Source organism: Cervus elaphus, chromosome 24, assembly GCF_910594005.1.
Source record: "Cervus elaphus chromosome 24, mCerEla1.1, whole genome shotgun sequence".
In the NCBI taxonomy this organism is placed as follows: Eukaryota; Metazoa; Chordata; class Mammalia; order Artiodactyla; family Cervidae; genus Cervus; species Cervus elaphus.
In genome coordinates, this window is record NC_057838.1 from 18495080 (window position 1) to 18517691 (window position 22612).

Genomic DNA, 22612 nt, shown 5'->3' on the forward strand with positions numbered 1-22612 from the left:
AAATATATTCATTTGTATCATTTTCTTAAAATTAGATTCCACCTATGAGTGATATCATGTGACATTTGTCTCTCTGTCCGTCTGACTTACTTCACTTAGTAAAATAATCTCTAGGTCCATTCATGTTTCTGCAAAAGGCATGCTTTTATTCTCTCTTGATGGCTGAGTCATATTTTATAGTATATACACACACCGTATCTTCTTTATCCATTCACCTGTTAATGGACATTCAGTTTGCTTCCTTGTCTTGGCTCTTGTTAAGTAGTGCTGCTTTGATCATGAAGGGTGTGTGTGTCATTTCAAATTATAGTTTTCTCCAGATATTTGCCCCACGGTGAGATCACTGGAGCATATGGCAATTCTACTTTTTGTTTTCTGAGGAATTTACACGCTATTTCTGAGGAACCTGAAAACTATTAGTTTTCTGAGGAACCTCCATGTCACACATAGAGACTGTACCAACTCACATTCCCACCAACAGCGTAAGAGCGCTCCCTTTTCTCTGCGGCAAAGGTGCCACTTTTACAGACTGTGATCCGGGGCCCGGCTGTAGGTGAAGTGCCTGGTGGAAGATGGAGGCCCGATTCTGTGACCAGTTTAAGGATCAGAAGAGGGGCCCAAGAGAGAACAGGAACTAGGACATGGGGGAGTGAGGAAGTGGTGAGGGAGGAGACAGCACAGAGCCTGTGGGGAAGGCGACAGAACTAAAGACAGGCAGGAGCCAGGACAGCGTGGATGAACCTTGAAAAGTGACGTGAGCCAGTTCCGAAAGGATTATCTGTACGGCCCTGCTTATAAGAGGTACTCAGGGGAGCCAAGCTCATAGGGGCGGAAAGTAGAATGTGGTTTCCAAGGGCTGGGGTGGGGGTGGGGAGTTAACTGCTTTATGGATACAGAACTTCGGTTTGGAAGATGAAAAGTTCTGGATGCTGGTGATGGTTGTACAATTATGTCAAGGCACTTAATGGATTATATATTTAAAAGTGGTTAAAATGGTTAATTTTGTTATATATACATATATTTTTTTTTCATGATAAAAAATGTTCAAGGCAAGGGGCTGAGGTTAGTTTAGTTTTGTGTGGAAGACCTAGTCTGGTAAGAAGCAGATTCACTGTTCCTCTGAAATTCAGGGGCAGAGGGGAAAGTGGGGGGCACGGGCAGCTGGACCACTAGGCCTCTCCAGGAAATGGCCCTCTTGATAGCGTCTGAACTTGGGAACCTGAGGTCTTTCCACCTGGCTGAGGAGACATGGAATCCTTCACTGGGAATCATCTCAAATGTACAGCAGACACGCCTGATTCCTGCTCGCCCAGGAGGCAGCCCAGGGGTCTGGCAGTGAATGGGACTTCTAGGAAGGCTGAGGGATTAAAATGGAAAGGTGTGAAGGGTGACTTGTGTATAAGCTCCAACTTTCAGACTGGGATGAAAACCCTAGCAAATCTGACCACATGGAGGTCACAAAACTGTGCAAGAGACCAGAAGAGACTGTGGTACCCAGAAGCCCCGCTGCAGCTGAACTCTGGTAAATTAGGTCAGCGAGTGCTTTGCACATCCCTGGGGTCTGCCCCAAGTCTGGTCTTGTGCAAGAGGGGAGACTTCCCAGACACTTTGGGAGCTTCTGTTGGTGGAGACTCAGCCTCCCACAAGAGTCTGGGCTGGCGGTCACCCTAGCATCCTGTTTTGCTGCAGGCAAGCATCTTTTTTCTCTGTTATTTTTGTCTCTGGCCTTGGCTTGTTTTTCCCAGTGCCTCTCCTTGGCTCCTAACATTTCTTCCCTGGTTTATTAAGAACTGAGATAAATCACCTAATAAATCTTGGCTAAGCTTTTTTTTTTTTCCTCAAACCTCCTCGACAATTGCCAAAGTCACAAAGTTGCATCTTTCCCGCAGCGGGAAGCTAACAAAATAGCTGGTGTGCTCAGAAAAATGTATAGATCAAGAAAACAAAGGGAAAATCTTTAATTATTCAGAAGCCTCCCACTTCTGGTACTAAATTTACTCGCCGGGGTTTGATTTAAAGATGCAGAGCTGTACCTGAGCAGCAAGCAGGCAGCACCACGCCCATCAGCAGAGGAAGCAGCCTGCCTCCCTCTGCAGCGAAGAAGACATGCATAAATTAATTGTCTTTCTCTGTTGACGGGATGGTTCCTGGGAGTGCTCCTAGCATTTAATTATTAAAGCTGTCCCTCCTCCTCTCACATAGATGCAAACCTCTGCTCCTTTGATTTCTTAAAACCATTGAATCACACAGTTCTGGCATTTGAAAGGAATGCAGGCATCTTCTGATGTCACCTCTAATTGTCACAGAAGCACAAGATTCTAAGGATATTAAAAGTTACCTATTCTGGACTGCCCTGGTGATCCAGTGGTTAAGAATCCGCCTGTCAAGGGAGAGGACACAGGTTGGAGTCCTGCTCTGGGAAGATCCTACATGCCTCGGGGCAACTACTGAAGGCCACATGCTCTAGAGCCTACGCTCTGCAACAAGAGAAGCCGGAGCCTGGGGACTAGAGAGGAGCCCCCACTGACTGTGGCCGCAGAAAGCCCGCACGCACCAATGGAGACCCCGTGCAGCCAAAATAAACACGTAAATGAATATTACCTATTCTGACACCAACTCTCCCTATGAGGTGCTGACTGACTGAACTGATAATTAGAATACACAAATCTACTTAGCACCCCAATAGCACCTTATACTATACATACTTCCGTTTATAGTTTGCTCATTCAGTGTAACTAGTTCTTTTTTAAAAGTTTAAACTTTAAACTATATTTTTGGAAAAGTAATATGTTCACACAATAGGTCATTTGAAAGGTAAAAGAATATAAAACCCTAACCCTAGAGACACCTAGTTCTCCTCCATAGAGGCAACTAACAACAATTCTTTCAGTGTCCTTCCTGAGATATTCTATGTCTATACACTTAAGTATGTCATTTTCTTCCCTCCTTTTCACACAAATCTTTTCACTGGTCTGCATTTATACTTTATTCTAGAGATTTTTTTTGTTTCAAGCTTCATTCTTGTAGAGAGTTCTGTGGCATTTCCTTACATTGAGGGGCCATAATCTAGGGACATTATGTTGCCTCCAATCTTTTGTTTTATAAATGATGCTACAATAAATAATCTCCTACTTATGGTATTTCCTACCATGACTTCCTTCAGAGAGACTCCCTGAAGTAGAATCAATGGGCCCACAGGTATGTACATTTGCAAGTTTGATTGTTCTTGTTCGGTCACTCAGTTGTGTCCAGTTCTTTGCCACTCCATGAACTGTAGTCCGCCACGCTCCTCTGTCCATGGGATTCTCCAGGCAAGAATTCTGCAGTGGGTTGCCATTCTCGTCTCCAGGGGATCTTCCCTACCCAGGGAGCAAACCTAAGTCTCCTACATTGTCAGGCGGATTCTTTACCATTGAGCCACCAGGGAAGCCCCACAATTTTGATAAATCTTGCCAAATGTCCTCCCCTAGTTTCAGTTCTCACCAGCAATAGGTGGTGTGTGGCTTTACCAACAATATGTCATGAAATGTTTGACTTTTGCTATAACTAATCATTTACCTGCTTCTCCCCTTGGCCCCCTTCCCTCATTAGAATGTGAGCCCACCAAGCTTCCTCAGAAACTAACATGGTACCTGGTACATGATAGATTCCCAAGGAACATTAGAAAGTGCTTGCTTCAGTACCACACGTACTAAAACTAGAACAACGTGGAGAAGACAGCACGGCCCGTGCGCAAGGATGATACACAAATTCCTGAGGTGTACCATAATTTTAGAAAGTAGATCTTAAGTGTTCTCAACACACCAAAAAGTAATAGGTAAGGTGATCATTTCTCAATATACGTGCACATTAAAGCAGCACACTGTATACATTAAACTTACATAATGTTATACGGCAATTGTATCTCAATAAAACTGGGGGGGTGGGCAAGGAGGGAAGTGAATCTCTCCCCAAAATAAATTAATATACATTAATAATGTACATAAATGGATGGATAAATCAATGAATTATCGGGTTCTTTAAATCAGAATTAGAAATGGTAACTCTCATTTTCTCCACTTTGTGAGTCTGGGTATGCTGCATTTCATTTTATTTAAGTGCCATTCATTGGTATAAATGTACCAATGGTATAAATGGTGTAATTTGAAACCAGGATGATCTGTCCTCCAAATTCAGACTCAGCCAGTGATGTCATACTATTTCCAAACATCACATTTCCCTCTGAGGACTGTGTATCATGATATTGTATCATGATATGTCAGAGCATAAGAATCTGTGGAAGAGATAGCAAATTTCCCCCATCCTTCCCTACTAATAGGACCCAATTCTGTTTGGGGTGACAGCATGCTTGGGTAGAAAGGCAGTTTTAGCCCCCTCCATTAAGCAATGAGATGCAAGCAGAAGTCTCTAGAAAGTATTTTCTGAGAAAGTCTTTAAAGGGGAATCATTCAGCTGGTGAATACCCTCTCCTGCCTGAGATACAGACATAATGGCTGGTGCCTTGGCAGCTACCTTGAGTGGTTATGAAGAAAAGGATCACATTATACTATTCAGAGTATCCCATTATAAGGATCACATTATACTATTTATATACCATAAGTAATAATGAAATCATGCCATTTGCAGCAACAGGGATGGATGTAGAGATGATCATACTAAGTGAGGTAAATCAGAAAGAGAAAGACAAAAATCATATAAGTTATAAGAAGAATCGTTAAAAATATATACAAATGAACTTAGTTACAAAACTAAAAGAGACTCACAGACATAGAAAATAAATTCACGGTCACCAAATGGGAAAGGCGGGGGAGGGATAAACTAGTTTGGGATTAACCTATACACACTAATACACATAAAACAGATAAACAACAAGAACCTGCTGTATAGCACAGGGAACTATACTGAATGCCTTGTAATAAATTATAATGAAAAGTAATCTGAAAAATAATATATATATACGTACAACTGAATCACTTTGTTGTGCACGAGAAACCAACACAATGTTGTAAATCAACTATACTTCAATTTTTTAAGTTTAAATCATAAATAAATAAAATGCAAAAAGAGGGATCACACCATAAGAAGAGAGTGGATTTCTAGAAGCCTGAGCCTGTTCATGGAGCTACTACATCCATCCTCAATTGCCCACATTAGGACTTCTCTTTAGCTGAGAAAATAAAATCTTGAATAATGGTGTTAGCCACTACATTCTAGGTCCCTATTAGTCAAGATCGAAATGGATTCTTCTCTGACACAAGCCCTTCTAACACTCACTCCCCTACTAAACTTAGAGGACTCACTCTCTCCCAGTCTTCTTGCTCAAGAAGTATCAGAGCACCATGCTAGCTGACATTACCCTGACCCATGCCCTGACACATGCCATAACGAAGACTCCTCATTCCTGCCTGCCAGCATAGCATGGTCAGGTCTGTGGCTCCTGGTTCCATACCAGGACCAGGAATTTATTAGCCTGTAACTACCTGGACACTGACTCCAGGCTTCTGGCCTGTACTGACTTCTCATCTTCTTGTGGCCTCTCTAGACTAGTGAACCTGGGGTCAAGGGAGCCCAACAATTAGCACTCATCATTATTCATTTGCTCTTCTACAAATTTTTTTTTTACACAAAGCACATTTGTGAGCTGTATGTCTTCTGACTGTCACAAATTTGACCAATGCACAGGGAGAGTATTGTGTCCCCATTTTAAAGTTCAGGAAACTGGTTTCTGGAATGGTTAAATCATTTTTCTAAGGCACACAGCCAGGATGCAAACTCAGCATTTTAGTGCCAAGGTCCTCACTCTTTACAATATGCCAAAGGTCCCAATTCACTTCTTCAATTCTAATGTCACAACTCAGTTCAGGCAATCTCCTTGGAAGCAAATTAGTCTGGCCATCGGCTTCCTGTCTATGTCTAGTATCTGATTATTCATCATCCCCAAAGGGCTGATCTGCTCACCTGAATCAAGAGAATATCTACATGGTGTAAAAAAATTGGTTAAATCAACACCATCTGTGTCCACTACAGTTACTCTCTATAATGGGCAATGATGACATGAACAAACAATGATAATTCTGTAAACATCCAACAGATGAATCACCTCTCTGAGAACAATGGCAGTTTCTTCACGGTTGCTTTGAGCACAGTGGGGGACAGTGACAAGTGAGGCTGAGAAGATGTTGGCTCTCAAAGAAGAGAGGATACAAAGGCAGACTGGCACCTCCCAATTAGTCAGGGGAGGTTTCCTGGGGAAGACAGTGGGTCAGACGCTGTATCATTCAGGAAGGAAAGAAGTTCAAGAAGATAAGTGCCAGTTCAAGAGAGGCAGAAATGGAAGAATAATAATAAGAGTCAGCATGATCTTTTTGCATAGTACCAGACAGAATTCTTCAATGTGGGAAATAGAAATTGGCTCTGGCTGATATAAGCACAAAGGGCATTTGCTGAAAAGATACTGGATCACTTGTGTTAATTGCCAAGAATTCGGGAAGAGCAGGCTCTGAAAATGAACAGGAGCAAAGAGATGCTGGGCATCCAGGACCACTCTAAATCCCACCACACTGTCTGGCACTGGACATAAGTATCCATTAGCTGTTTCTGAAATAATGCTGTCTAATCAATAGAGACAAACACATGGTGAGAGATGACAAGTGTTTGTTGCTTGTGTGTCTGGGTCACTCAGAGGCTAGGAGGCAGCTTTGGAGTCTTGACTGGACCACTCATGAGACTCCAGCTTGGCGGCTATTAGCTGTTCTAGGCTGGCGTCGCCTGGGGTGACCCGGCTCTGCCCACACGTCCAGACGAGGCACACCCCCATGGCAATGGCAGAGGAGCAGAGGAATTACAAAGGCCCAGGATGTCTCTTGAGGTTCAGAACTGGCAACACCATCACCTGATTGGCCAAAGCAGGTCACAGGACAAGCCTGCTCTAAGGATTAGGGGGACAGACTGTCTCTTTTCTTTGGGGGAGGCGGTAGGGGGAGAAGGGCAGAGAGCAGTGAATATAGTTGCTTTACAATGCTGTTAGTTTCTGCTGTATAGCAAAGTGAATCAGCCATGTTTAATCGTAAGTCGTCTTGAACCTCTGCCCAGGCTACCCTGACAGAGAATGAAAGGTGTGTGGTTTGTCTCAGCCTAGATCAGCCCGCCGACAGCTAGACGAGCCACAGACATATGAGCAAGCCCAGCCTAGATCTGCAGAACCATCTAGCCAACCCCCAGCAGAATCAAACACATGAGCAATAAACACTTATGGTTATATACCCCTGGGGCTTTGTGGTCATCTGTTACTAGAAATCCCTGGGACAACAAATAACTGGTATAGCCTGCCAGCAGGTTGCATATAAATATACTCATCTCATTCTTATCCTGCAAGGCAGATATGAGAATTTTTATTTGCATGGAGAGATGAGGTAGGCTGTCTAGGGTTGCTCAGGCTGGATTTGATAGTAGTTTTCTCCCCATGGAAGATACCCTCCAGATAACCTGACCCTGGAACATAATTAGAAAGAAGTGGGTTCATGACCCTAACTGGCACTTCCGGGATAGAGCATTTCCTCACCTCATCTGGGCCCACAGTGACTCTGAAATGAGCCAGGAAGACTTGGGCAAAGACCGAGAAACTCTTCCAAGGCTAATCCCATCAGAGTGGACCCTGGAAACAATACAAGGTCATTCCCTGCCCTGGAAAGTTCTTGAAATCAGGGAACCGCCAACAAGGACCTGGAACACCTCATGGTTTCTCCTGGCAAGAGGCTTGGCTGTGACAGGATTAGGTCTGTCCCGTGTTCTTAAAGGGCTAAGGGTGCGCTATCCATACAGATAATTCCATGGAACCCAAGCTAGTACCATAGATGCAGCGTGGCATGACAATCAGGATGCCTAGCATATAATAGGCCCTCACCAGACATCAGGCCCCTCCTTTGCCCTTGCACACAGATTTACAAAATCATATCGTGCATGTGTGCTAAGTCACTTCAGTTGTGTCCAACTGTTTGCGACCCCACAGACTATAGCCCGCTAGGCTCCTCTGTTCATGGGATTCTGCAGGCAAGAACACTGGAGTAGGTTGCCATGGCCTCCTCCAGGGGATCTTCCTGACCCAGGGTTCGAACCTGTGTCTCCTGCCTTGGAAGGCGGGCCCTTTACCACTCACGCCACCTGGGAAGCTCACTGAATCCTATCACCAAGTCTTTTTATTTCTGCAAATCACAGCTCTGGGGGCCTGACAAACTCAAAATTATGTGTTGGCTCCATATATATACTGTAGGCCTACTATGTGCTAGATGCCAAGAATACAGAGACCTAGAGCTGACCTGGAGCACATAGACTCTAAGGGGAAACAAAAGTTCTCACAATCAGACTTAATAACTAACCCAAGTTAATGTTTTTACCATCATGCCATGCACCACATTTGGGAAGACACAATGAAAATGTCGGATTGTTATGTCAAAAGGTGATTTTATTCATTTAATCTCTATTAAAAAGTATCATGATTGATTTTCAATTTTTATAAGGAAAAAGGCACCATATTAATTTGCTGCATTGATGAATATATTATACATTTTAACACATAAAAGCTGAAATCTATTGATACATATCTCCTCTTGCCTAAGTCCACAGAACTATAAAAATCCTACTTAACAGCTGAAAATAAAAACTTCATAATAACATAAAAGCTAAATTTATGCATTCATTTAAACTCTGTTATAAAGACATCACAAATTATTGTTTTAGTGCCTTTGAAAATAAATATCATTAAAAGGTAAAGGATCTTTTTCCAAGGCAACTCCTATCACAAAGCCACATTCTGAGGGAAAATTGGCAGAAAGTTCAAGGAAAACACGAGAAGACCAACTTTAGAGAGTTTCTTTAATAACAAAGTGGAATTGCCAAGAGAACCTTAACTTTATTGCATACATGCACCAACCAGCCATCAACGGTAAGACCCAGTTGTATGATCCCTATTATCTCATTCCAGGGGTGATTTGGAAACCATTATGAGAGCTGTCCAACCTCATTTTTGCCCTCAAAGTCTTTTCTTGGAAGAGGGAGTGTGACCATCCAGGCCATGTGCTTTCAACCAAGGCCTTCTGTAGAGACTCATGGATTAGCATCCAAGGGGCTAATTCTTTATCAAAATGACCAGCAGTCATGCAGCAGGAAGGGAGTAGCAGGGTTCGGAGCAAGTGAGACAGGAGATGCTGAGTCTGAGTTAAGGGAAAGTTGTGAGGAAAAGGGATGGTAAGCACAGGGATAACCGAGCAGGTAATGCAGGCCTGAGTACAATTCCATCCACTGGCTGGGGATGCTCCCGCCGGCAGCAGGAAGAGCCACAGGGCCTGCCAAGTGGGAGCTGGGTGAGGAGGAGACCTACCGAGTATAGCCCATCACAGAGGCTCAGTAAGCATGCAATGAAAAGCCCGTTTGACTACAGCAGACCAACAGTTTGGCTGTAGTTATTCTGTCCATATGGTGAAATTCACAAAGTCAACATTACTCTTGAAAATCCAGCAAATGGCCCATGCATCTTTAAAAAAAAACTATTTATTTATTTTTTGGACCACTCCTTCCTACATGTGGGATCTTAGTTCCCTGACCAAGAATGGAACCAGTGCCCCCTGCATTGCAAGTGCAGAGTCTTAACCACTGGACCGCCAGGGAAGTCCCTGTTACTTGCATCTTGACAGCTAAATTTGTTGCAGCCATATCTATATGCTCCAGATCAGAAACCAACACACCAACACACTGTTACCTCTCCCTGAACTCATCACAAGCAGGTTTTTCCCAGCAATGGGACCCATGACTGTAACTTCAAATAAGTGCCAGAGGAAGCATCTGGCTTGTGTTAAAGATCATGTTGTAAGAAATGACACACACCTTTAAACACCAAAAACACACTCAGTGTAGCAAGGGGTACATGTGAGAAGAGGCGTGTGGCGACTCAGGCAAAATAGGAGAGAGCAGATTGACCTCTGTGAGAGCACACTCAGTCCAGGACAGAAGCTCACAGCGGTCCCACGGGAGCCTGAGAACACGCCCTGTCCCAGTGAGCTAAGGACTTGATGAGGGTCAAGCAGTCACTGTGTCCGGAAACGTACAACAGATCAAGGTCAACAAAAAAAAAAAAAAAAACCAGGTCTCCCTCTGACAGAAAATCCGCAAAGCTGGCCAGCACTGGCGATTTGAAGGCACAGGATTTCAAACACGTCCTTGATTTTCTGGGAGAGTTCCAATTTAAATATTTTGACACCATGATAATCCTGACCTGAGCCTTGAAAGATAAGTAGGACTTAAATATTCTGCCAAGCAAGACAGCCAAACAAAAGACAATATGAAGTGGGGAAGGGAGTAACAAAAAAGCTCTCTCTTTTTCCTTTTTTCTTCTTATGCTCAAAATGTCAGAAGGTACATGCTTTGTGAACATATCCAGCACAAAGCAGTCCCTGAACACACACTTATAAACACTCCTCAGCTCAATAATATGGCCTTAAAAATTCCATATTACATAGTCTTTCCTTGGGTTAAGTGAACATGGTGGACACAGAGATATACCACTCAGCTGGCTCTCTAAGAAAGAACTCAAGGAGCGTGGGAAGGGACTTCCCTGGTGGTCCAGTGGTTAAGACTCTGTGCTTTCAATGCAGGAGGTGCAGGTTTAATCCCTGGCTGGGGAACTAAGATCTGATGTGTTGTGCAACCAAAAAAAAAAAAAAAAGGAGTATGAGCACCCAACAACCTCCACTTTCAAGTCAAGTTCATGCTCTTCTCAAGAGGTTTTCAGCCAATGACTGAGCAGAGCAGTGATACAGGATCAAACCATCTCCACCCAGCACCGGACCCTGTAAAGGGCCATCTTGCTCTGAGGCTCTCCCTGGAGCTGGCCGAGGCTCCATTCAATGTGCACCTTGGTCTGACAGCTCCCACTGTGCAGTCCTGCTCCATACTCTTTTGCTTCCCTGGGTGTGACTCCCCAGTAAGTGTTTTACCCTCCTGAATTCATCTCAGCAACCTGTGATCAGCAGTATCCTCAGAGGTTCTCTACGAAAAGGCCAATACCATGGGACACAGTAAGCCGCGCCCAGCCGTGCACACCTTAAATGAGATGGGAGTGGAACCCTGCGCAAGTACACTTTAATGGAGGCAGAGAATGGATAGGACAAGCCTGGGATGTTTTCATGGTGTTATGTTGCCTTAGCGGCCAAGAAAGGATAGAACAGTTGACAAAGCTTGTAAGATGCTATCATTGCATTAATCTTCAGGGCAATCTCTTTAGGGGTCCTGAGTAACTCCCACGTCTGCCAAACAAATACCACTTCGGAACAAGACTTTCTTTAGATCCCAAACTTTCCCCTAAACTGGTTGAAATTTGTAGATGCTAAACATAAAGATGAATATTGCATCTTGATAAATGTAATGCTTCACATTTAGGGACTAATTCTACTAATCCATTGACACTGTAGGGATGTGGCTGGATTTTAACCAGGCATTTTTAAAGGATGATCAGTGACTTAAGTGCACCTGGGAAGTTTGGGTCCTGAACACTCGGTCATCCTTGATAAGAGTGACACCTACATCCACCTGACCCCAGAGATAGCAAGGACCCGACAGTCGGCTCTCGGGGCAGCCAAGCAGTAGGACACACGGGGCTACCCCCGCACCTGCTGAGACCCGTGGAGGAAAGGCTGCTCCCCCCTCTTAGCGAAGGCAGGACCCCAGTTGTGCAGGAGCCCACCCCTGTGCACCTGTGAGCCCCACCCTGCAGTAGTGGAGCCAGCCCGTGGAGAACCTGGAACCTCACAACCCCTTCTTGAGCCAGAGCCTTCCTTTTTCTTCCCCCATTGTGTCTCAGAACCCTAGAAGGCTTGTGTTTTCCAAGTGTCCTGAAAATCTGCATGAACATCCATTCATTTAGGGGCAAAAATCCACTTCTAGTTTCCATCTCATCCCTGAAATTGAGGAGTTAATCTCTAATCAGTGCAGTACAAGAGCCACAGAGAAATGTTATCACTAAAAAGTACGGACATGCTTTTATGTCCATTACATGCTTGCCTTGTAAGGTGGGGGATTGAAAAGGAAAGAAGGGCCAGTGTCCCCAGCAGAATTCGCCTGTCCGTGTCACCCATTAAATTTTCCCATGACCAAACCAGCTACTCAATATGTGTGTTTTCTTCCTTCGTCTCTCCTTCCACCTCTCAGCTTCTGCTTACTCACAGTATCTCAATATTTTCCACTTCCTGTTCTTCCATGTCTTCTCAATTCCTACTCCTGTTTCTCTCCTTGTAAGTTTCTGCAGATACTTTCAAGGCCCCTTTGCCTGCCCCTAAGGCCACCACAGTTGTGGCAGAGTTTCCAGCAGGTTGAGCTGCCCTTTTGACTCCACCAGAGGTCCCATGGGTACTTGCTCAGCTGCGGCAAGTACAACCCAGCAAAGTAAAGGAATTAACAATCTAGAAGTAAAAGCCCTCAACTGGCAGAGTTCTTATTGCAATGAGGAAGGGGGTATTACTTACTAGGATGGGCACTCCACAAATGAGTGAGTCAGCATCTTACTCGCCCATCCTCCAGAGGGACAAATCCACACGAGCCCACACAGTTTCTGAAAGGGTCCCCAACAGAGGTGAGCTCCAGTTGCCCAGAATAACCACTCACTCACTTCACAGTTTTTTCCTCCTACGGATCCCATTTTCCTATCATAGTCTCTATTTATGATTCCTGGAATCACCTCTGATGTTAGTTCTCCAGAGAGAAAGAACCAATAGGATGGATGGATAGACGGATTGATAGGAAATTTATTATAGCATTGGTTCAGTCAGTTATGGAGGCCAAGAAATCCCACAGTTGGCCATCTACAAGCTGGTGAGTTAAAAAAGCCAGGGGTGTAATTCAATCAGATTACAAAGGCCTGAGAACCAGGGGTCCACAAATGTAAGCCTCAGAGTCCAAAGGCCTGAGAACTAGGAGTTCTGATCTCAAAGGGAAGGAGAAAAGGGACATCCTAACTCAAGAGAGAGAGAAAATTTGGACTTCCCTGGTGGTCCAGGGGTTAAGAATCCACCTGTGAACGCAGGGGACACAGGTTTGAGCCCTGGTCCGGGAGAATCCCGCATGCCACGGAGCAACTAAACGTACACCCCAACTACAGAGCTCCTGTCCTGCAACCACTGGAGCCTGGGCTCCTAGACCCTGGGCTCTGCAACAAGAGGAGACCCCACAGCGAGAAGCCCAGGCACTGCAAAGGGGAGTAGTCCCCGCCTCTGCTCACCACAACTAGAGAAAGCCAACTTGCAGCAAATTAATTCAATTTAAAAGAAAGAGAATTTGCCCTTGTTTCTTCCATTCAGGCGGTTGGACAATTTCCACCCACACTAGTGAGGGTGGATCTCTGTACTGAGTCAACTGAATCAAGTGCTAATTTGATCAGGGTGTTTGATCCAAAAACACCCTCACAGGCATGCCTAGAAATGCTTTACCAGCTATCTGGGCGTCCCTTAGGCCAGTCGAGTTGATACATAAAATTAACCATCACACTTCCCAAATAAACTTCCTACACCCACATTATCCTCTCGGAATCTTCTCCTGGAAGAACCTACACTAAAAAAAAGGTCCCAGTTCAAATCCCAAGAGAACTGTAATGAGACAGAGCTCTTCACACATCACTGCACAGACCAGCTATTACTGGCTGCTCTTGGGTTCGGGTCTTGGGTCTAAACAACCACATGGTATATTGCTGTAAGAACTGCCTCCGTCTTAGGAGACCATGAGTGGGATGGTCTTCCTTAGAAGGACTCTGAGCAGGACAGGTACTCTGACCAACCAGTTCAGTACAGAACCTGAGTATCTGTGTCTATATCTAGGCATCCTGACAGTATAGACCCCACGGTCCCCCTCCCAGGACATCCACACCATTCCAGACGGCCACATGCATTTGTAAGTACAAGTGACTCAAACACCCCCAAAGACTCATCAGCCACTCAGCTCTGAATTCCTTCTTGCCATAGAACATTTTGTGATGGACTCTGCCAAGAAAGGCCTGAACATCCAAGGACTTGACAGATAAATGTGTGTGCGAAAGGAAATAGGGAGTGAGCTGGAGCCAGCTGGGAGAGTCAACAGATGATGGCACAAGTGTGACCCCCAAGGAAAGAAGGAGAAGGGGAGCTTTCACGGAGGCATTCGAGATCCCTGTGCAGCCAGAGGAAGGCTTGGCAAAGCTTCCTCTGTGGGAGTCCTTGAGCCATGATGATAGCAAAGGAGTCCCCTGCCTCCTGGACTAGGTCCCCACCACACAAGTCTTTGGTGGGGAGCAGCACATAGAGAGTATGGCCTTGGCACAAACACAAGCCAGATTTCAAAGTGCAACAGCTGAAGTCAATTATATGCCCCGCTCGGCCACTCACGGAGTATATAATTATCCCCCTGTTAGGGACGCTCTCTGCTGGAGGACCACACATCTTACTATCTCTGGGCTGGCCAAATGATTTGCTTTGGCCAATGGAATGTGAACAGAAGCGAAATGTATCACTTCTGTGTGTGCTTAGTCACTGAGTCTTGTCCAACTCTTTGTGACCCCATGGACTGTAGCCTGCCAGGCTCCTCTGTCCATGGGATTTTCCAAACAAGAATACTGGAGTGGGGTGCTGTTTCCTTCTCCAGTATCACTTCCAGAGAGCAGCTTTAAGCCCCAGCATAGGGTTCACCATCTCCTTTTTGTCTTCTTCCTCAACAGACCACAGAGTCCCAGATAGAAGCTACCTCATCAACCTGAGTCCCGAGTCAAGGATGACAAGGCACAGAGCCAGGGTCAACCGTGGTCACGCAGTGCAAACAAGAAAGACATCTTGGTTGTTGCAAGTCACTGAGATGCTATGTTCCTAGTTACCACAGCATATCCTACCCACACTGACTAATACACAACTTCGGCCATCTCTACTGGTCCTTTTCTCCATCCATATGAAAAAGCCAGAGGATCCTAACTTAGGACTAGAGAAATTGTTTTCTCCGCCTGCCTTTCTCCCCACTCCCAATGCCACAGGCAAAAAGTTGTATACTTTAATGTTTGTTAGTTCGTATTGTCAGTTTTCTCATCAGCTAGCAATATTAAGAAAAATGCTTATGATTTTATATCCAGAATTGAAATTTTTAAAAGACTTTTTTGAAAGAAATTTTTAAGTCATTTTTAAAGTCTCTATTGAATTTGTTAAAATATTGCTTCTGTTTTGTTTTGGTTTTTTGGACACAAGGCATGTGAGAGGGCTTCCCGGGTGGTGCTATTGGTAAAGACTCCGCCTGCCAATTTGGGAGTCACAGGAGACACAGGTTCGATCCCTGGGTCAGGAAGATCCCCTGGAATAGGAAATGGCAACCCACTCTAGTATTCTTGCCTGGAAAACTCCACGGACAGAGGAGACTGGTGGGCTATAGTCCATGGAGTCACAGAGAGTTAGACATGACCGAGCACACACAGATAAAGGCATGTGGATCTTAGCTCCCTGATTAGAGATCAAACCCACACCCCCTGTATTGAAAAGTGAAGCCCAACCACTAGACCACCAGGGAAGTCCCTGGAGAAAAGTACCTTGATTTCACACTCTGAACTTTGGTGATATAGGACACACTTAGCACCACCCTGCCGGATTCCTCTTTGGAAACCTTTTCTTAAAATACACACCCTGTGTGGCTCTTTGCTTTCACTGATCATTCCCCATTATGTACCATAAGTGTTTTTTCCCCTCTTTTGCAAATCCTTTACAGTGGATTCAAGGAAATACAACTACACTTAAGAACTTAATGTTCTGGCTGAATTTATACAACTTCCGGTGAACAGGAAAATAATCCTGACACCCTAACAAAAGATTCATAAATACAAATCCATTTTGGCATCTGTTTCCTCGATTATAAAATAAAGAGGGAACGGGAAGTACCTAGCAGATGCTGGTTTAGAGCGGCTCGTTTGGTCACCGGCTTCCTTGCTGACCGGTGCTAGAGGCCTGCTGCGAAGGGCATGTCTGGATTTGATGTCTGACCTTCTTCACTTGCCAGGGGTGCAAGGGGCTTGGGAACCATGTGGGGGATCCCCTTTGATTTAATCATGGATTAAGATGGACTTTGCAAGCTTTTGGCAAGAAAGAGCACACAGAAATTTCTGGAAGAGATGTTTGTGAGGAGGCTGGTCTTCAGATAAAAATAGAAACAAGGCAGAATGCTGAGTAATTAACATACCTAATTATAGGGATTTCTTACAGACAAATGCTCATGTCAGCTTTTTGCTCGTCATAATGGTCACTGGTGGTTCCCAGTCAGAAGAAAATAAAAAATCATGTGTGGGAAGGCTGTGAATTTTTGGCCAAAGAGAAGAGCTGGGGATGTGTCTGGAGATTTCTTGTGCTGGGGTAACAGTCCTACAATTTCAGGTTGGGGTTCACTCACTCTGTCCCCTGACTCTCCTCAAATCTGGAGACAGATTCCCCGGTTCCTCTGGATACCAAATACATTCGGTTTCTAATAGACTCAGTGAAGTGTGTTCCATTTCGGGCTTCCAGCTGTAGTAAGATATTCCGACTGGTGGAAATCAATCCAATTGAAGTACCCTTGAGCACAAATCACATGAGACGAGACTGTAATTGAGGGAAATTATAGTCATAACTTTGCTTTAGAAGCTAAGTCCCTTTCTCTCTGCATGATCTCTGAAATGGTACGGATGCTCTAGGTCCTCAGCAGTGATGCAGGTGCCAGAACACATTTTTGCTAAAGAGAGTTATTAAAATGTCTTTATCTGTCTGGGGTGTGTCATCATCACTAAAAACAAAAGCAGAGCGGAAAATAGTACAAGCTGAATCGTTTTCAAGGGGTTCCCAGCCCGACACGTGCTGGCAACACGATTAATGACAGCCTTTAGCGGGCTCCTGAAGCTTTCCGTCAGTCAGCACAAACATGCCACAGTGAAGAATAGCTAAAAAGATGACTTTTCATAAGCAAGCTCTCCTACAGCGTCTCCACAGTCAGTTTCTATAGTTTATGGTCCTGTAATTGTGCACATCACACTAGGTTTCTGACACGTCCACACTCGCAGGATCATAGAAGGTGGTTCAAGAGGGAACCTCGGTCTCCACGTCATAAATATCTATCCACTCACACCGCCCCCCATTCCGACACGCTCAGTACTCCATTCCACAGATGAGAAAAACCGAGGCCCACGGAGATCAAAGGAGTTGCCCAAGGTCACACAGCAAGAAGGAGACAACCAGAATTAAAATCCAGGACCAGAACAGTTTCTTCTCTAGAATTCTGTCTCATCGTTCATCAACAGCTTCAAGTTGCGGTTTTTATTTTTCCAGAAGGGATTAGGCTATGAATTATAAATAAATCAAGAGTACTACACACTGAGTCCCCCAAAGGTAACTGGGTATGGGATGCCTCTTCTTTTAAGATGCAATTAAAACGCAGTACATTCCTGGAAACAGATGTTATGGAGCTAACCACCCTCGGGCAGACCCGGGCAATGCTCCACCCACGTGGGTAGAAACCATCACACAGACCAAAGACTGTAGGACCAAGAAGGAGAGATGGAAAGCCTGGGGGTCCATTAGGAAAGAGCAAGTAAGGAAGGCAAATGCGGCAGGTTGAAAAGTAGACCCTGTGCATACAAATGGACCGCATTCATTCTGAGAACAGCAAACCCTAAATGTTTGCTGCCCCAAGCTCTTCTTCCTGTTGTTTGAATTCAGCTCACTGAACCTTCACTGAAACTCCTGCCATGTGCCAGGCTCGAAGGGAGGCATGGGAACACTTACAGCCGTGGACCAAACAGCCCCTGCCCTCAATGAGCTCACAGTCTTAAAGCAAAGACAGAGCAGAAAGAGGGTTTTTCAGTAAAAGTCTTAAGTCTCTCTATGCACACTGCCTCCGGGAGCGCACAGCCCAGTCATTCAGGTGAGGAATAGAGAGACGTGGGGAACAGATATGTGGACACAGTGGGGGAAGGGGAGGGTGGGATGGATCAGAAGGTTGGGATTGACACATACGCACTACCACGTGTGAAAGGGATAACTAGTGGAAAGCTGTTGTATAGCACAGGGAGCTAAGCTCAGGGCTCTGTGATGACCTGGGGAGGTGGGATGAGGGCAGGGTGGGAGACTCAGGGCGAGGGGATATGTGTATGCATATAGCTGATTCATGCTGATGTACAGCAGAAACTTACAGAGCATTGTAAAGCACTTATGCTCCATTTAAGGGCTTCCCCAGAAGCTAAAGGCAAAGGAGAAAAGGAAAGATATTCCCATCTGAATGCAGAGTTCCAAAGAATAGCAAGGAGAGATAAGAAAGCCTTCCTCAGTGATCAGTGCAAAGAATAGAGGAAAACAATAGAATGGGAAAGACTAGAGATCTCTTCAAGAAAATTAGAGATACCAAGGGAACATTTCATGCAAAGATGGGCTCGATAAAGGACAGAAATGGTATGGCCCAAATAGAAGCAGAAGATATTAAGATGAGGTGGCAAGAATACACAGAAGACCTATACAAAAAAGATCTTCATGACCCAGATAATCACGATGGTGTGATCACTCTCCCAGAAACAGACATCCTGGAGTCTGAAGTCAGGTGGGCCTTAGGAAGCATCACTACAAACAAAGCTAGTGGAGGTGATGGAATTCCAGCTGAGCTATTTCAAATCCTAAAAGATGATGCTGCGAAAGTGCTGCACTCAATGTGCCAGCAAATTTGGAAAACTCAGCAATGGCCACAGGACTGGAAAAGGTCTGTTTTCATTCCAATCCCAAATAAAGGCAAGACCAAAGAATGTTCAAGCTTCCGCACAATTGCACTCATCTCACACGCTAGCAAAGTAATGCTCAAAATTCTCCAAGCCAGGCTTCAATAGTACGTGTATAGAATAGTAATAGTATAGAACTTCCAGATGTTTAAGCTGGATTTCGAAAAGGCAGAAGAGTCAGAGATCAAATTGCCAACATCTACTGGATCATCAAAAAAGCAAGAGAACTCCAGAAAAACATTTACCTCTGCTTTATTGACTATGCCAAAGCATTTGGCTATGTGGATCACAACAAACTGGAAAATTCTTCAAAAGATGGGAATACCAGACCACCTTACCTGCTTCCTGAGAAATCTGTGTTCAGGTCAAGAGGCAACAGTTAGAACTGAACATGGAACAACAGGCTGGTTCCAAATCAGGAAAGAAGTACGTCAATATACAAGGCTGTATATTGTCACTCTGCTTGTTTAACTTATATGCAGAGTGCATGATGCAAAATACCAGGCTGGATGAAGCACAAGCTGGAGTCAAGATTGTGGAGAGAAATATCAATAACCTCAGATATGCAGATGACACCACCCTTACGGCAGAAAGCAAAGAGGAACCATAGAGCCTCTTGATGAAAGTAAATGAGGAGTGGAAAAAGCTGGTTTAAAACTCAACATTCAAAAAACTAAGATTATGGCATCCAGTCCCATCATTTCATGGCAAATAGATGGGGAAACAATGGAAACAGTGACAGACTTTATTTTTTTTGGCTCCAAAATCACTGCAGATGGTGACTGCAGCCATGAAATTAAAAGATGCTTGCTCCTTGGAAGAAAAGCTATGAACAACCTAGACAGTATATTAAAAAGCAGAGACATTACTTTGCCAACAAAGGTCCTTCTAGTCAAAGCTATGGTTTTTCTAGTAGTCATTATGGATGTGAGAGTTGGACTATAAAGAAAGCTGAACAAGGAAGAATTGATGCTTTTGAACTGTGGTGTTGCAGAAGACTCTTGAGAGTCCCTTGGACTGCAAGGAGATGAAACAAATCAATCCCAAAGGAAATCAGTCCTGAATATTCATTGGAAGGACTGAGGCTGAAGCTGAAGCTCCAGTACTTTGGCCACATGATGTGAAGAACAGACTGATTGCAAAAGACCTTGATGCTGGGAAAGATTGAAGGCAGGAAGAGAAGGGGACAACAGAGGATGGTTGGATGGCATAACTGACCTGATCGACATGAGTTTGAGCAAGCTCTGGGAGTTGGTGATGGACAAGGAGGCCTGGCGTGCTGCAGTCCATGGGGTTGCAAAGAGTCAGACATGACTGAGCGACTGAACTGAACTGAACTGGTAGCTCAGTGGCAAGAAAACCACCTGCCAGTGCAGGAGATGCAGGTTTGATCCCTGGTCCGGGAAGATCCTCTGAAGAAGGAAATGGCACCCCTGGGAAATCCCACAGATGGAGGAGTCTGGTGGACTACAGTCCATGGGGTTGCAAATAGTCAAACATGACTTAACAACTAAACAATGATGACAATAAAATGTAAAAAAAAAAAAAGAATAATCTCATCCCAGCTCCAGGGTGAGCCCCACAGACTTAAGCTAATCAGCGTATGACATTTCTGCAGCCCCATGACTGGCTCCGGGTGGGCGCCTGACCTGAGTTTGTTGACTGAGAGTGAAGCCGCTTTCCCTCAGGGTTTGGTGTACAGTGCGGAGGATGGATGAGAGGCCAGCACAGCTGTTTTATGGCTGCAGCCGGGTGTTGAGTGGGAGGCTTCCTGTGGCCCCAGAGTTGAGATCCAGGATAAAACTAGAAAGAAGGAAAAGTAAGAACCCATTCCTTGGCAAAATTCTACAAAGAGCAGGAAACTCAAGTTTCGATTAAGAGGCCCTTGAACTGGTTCCCCTTGCACCCCAAGTCAAATGAGGACCCTGGAGACCCCCAGGGGGTGAAGTGGGGCCTCAGGCGCACACCGCACTCCTCGGCTGGATGCCCACTGGGCTGTGGACACCCGCACACCTACCTTGGATCCCTGCTGCCAAGACAAAGTGAGGGAAGGAGCTCCTGGGTGATGTTGGCAGGGTCCCCAGGAGATGGCCGAGTGACCAGTCTTCTTGCCTGGGGAAAGCTCAGGGTGGGGGTGGCCAGTGTGGAAAGTAGGGACCTGGTGTGGTGTGTGGACAAGGTGTGAGCCATGTTCATCCCACCCTGTTCCTTAAGGCCATTGGATGGCGTGGAAGAGGCTGTGGAAGTTCGTGACTTCACATGAATGTCACAGAGGTGTGAGAAGGAGACAGAAAGCCAGAGGCTGTGTGGGCATTTTCAGTTGCCCAAGGCCGCCACCCACCCGGAGAGGATTCCAGTCCCAACTCCTCCTGTAGGTGAAGAAAAAAAGATGCAAGTGCCCTCTCCGAAGGTTCTGTATCAGGCGGGTGGGATAGAATGAACGGCATCCCAAGGAAAGCTGCTCACCGTCAACATAGGTCACCTGGAACCAGAGGGAGGCTAGGAGCCACTCCTAGCACTAGGGACAGCCAGTAAACGAGACACTGGGCCACGGTCCCTGTCCCTCCTCCCAGTGGAACTCATGGAGACTCTGAGGCTGAAAGGGCGCGGGGAGACTAGACAGGCTGGGACTTGGGACCCTTGACTGCAGTGCTTGCACCTGGACAAATGTCTCCTCAAGCAACAAAATACAAAAAAAGTGCATGGGACTAAAAATGACTGCCTGCATATGCAATAGGGGCAAAGTCTGGACAAAAGATACAAAAAGACCAAATTGCTCAACCACCACTTTTGAAGAGCTGGGAGCAAAAGCTGGGTACCGTGTCCGCCTCTTGCACTTGACAACACCAGAGGGGTGGGCAAAACACCTAAGCCACCCTCCAGCCAGACCCCTGGACATACCTCTACCTTCACCCTGTATAAGAAACCAGCTCAACTCCCCGGCTTCCCCACCTTGGGGAGTGAGTGATCAAGGGAACCTGTTGTTTTTCTCACCCCTCGCCCAGCCCTGCTGCAGCAAAGGCCCCAGGAAAGCCTTGCCTGGATTTCTTGCCTGGCCTCCGATCAATTTTTATTGATTAAGGAGGCCAAGAGCCCTTGACGGTATCAGAGAGGGATGCCTGAGAGCCCCATGCCTTCTCTATTGCAGGATCCTCACACCCCAACTTTAGTCGAGCTAGGGGAAAGGGAGATAAGATGAAGTCTTAACAGTAGGTAGGAGATTGCGGTTTTAACTGCAAATAAGACTAGGCGGAAAAAAGCTATGACAAACTTAGAGTAAAAAGCAGAGATATCACTTTGCTGACAAAGGTCTGTATAGTCAAAGCTATGGTTTTCCCAGTAGTTATGTATGGATGTGAGAGTTGAACCATAAAGAAGGCTGGGCACTGAAGAATTGATACTTTCCAATTGTAGTGCTGGAGAAGACTCTTGAGAGTCACTTGGACAGCAAGGAGATCAAACCAGTCAGCCGTAATGGAAATCAACACTGAATATTCATTGGAAGGATGGATGCTGAAGCTGAAACTCCAATACTTCGGCCACCTGATGCGAAGAGCTGACTCATTGGAAAAGACACTGATGCTGGGAAAGATTGAAGGCAGGAGGAGAAGGGGATGACAGAGGATGAGATGGTTGGATGGCTTCATCGACTCAATGGACATGAGTTTGAACAAACTCCGGGAGACAGTGAAGGACAGGGAAGCCTGGCGTGCTGCAGTTCGTGGAGTCACAAAGAGTCAGACACGACTGAGCGACCAAATACCAACAACTGGCTGGGTTGCAGATGCTGAAGTAGAATAACCATTGTGTTACTAACAGTTGTTGGTTGTGAAGTTTTGC

General features: G+C 45.3%; 1 non-coding gene across 1 annotated transcript; it reads left to right on the forward strand.

Annotated features, from left to right (window-relative positions):
• Positions 1-3667: 3667 nt before the first annotated feature.
• On the forward strand, positions 3668-3773 carry LOC122683357. The gene has a single exon (XR_006337707.1). It is a non-coding gene; the product is annotated as a U6 spliceosomal RNA (small nuclear RNA).
• The last annotated feature ends 18839 nt before the right edge of the window (positions 3774-22612 follow it).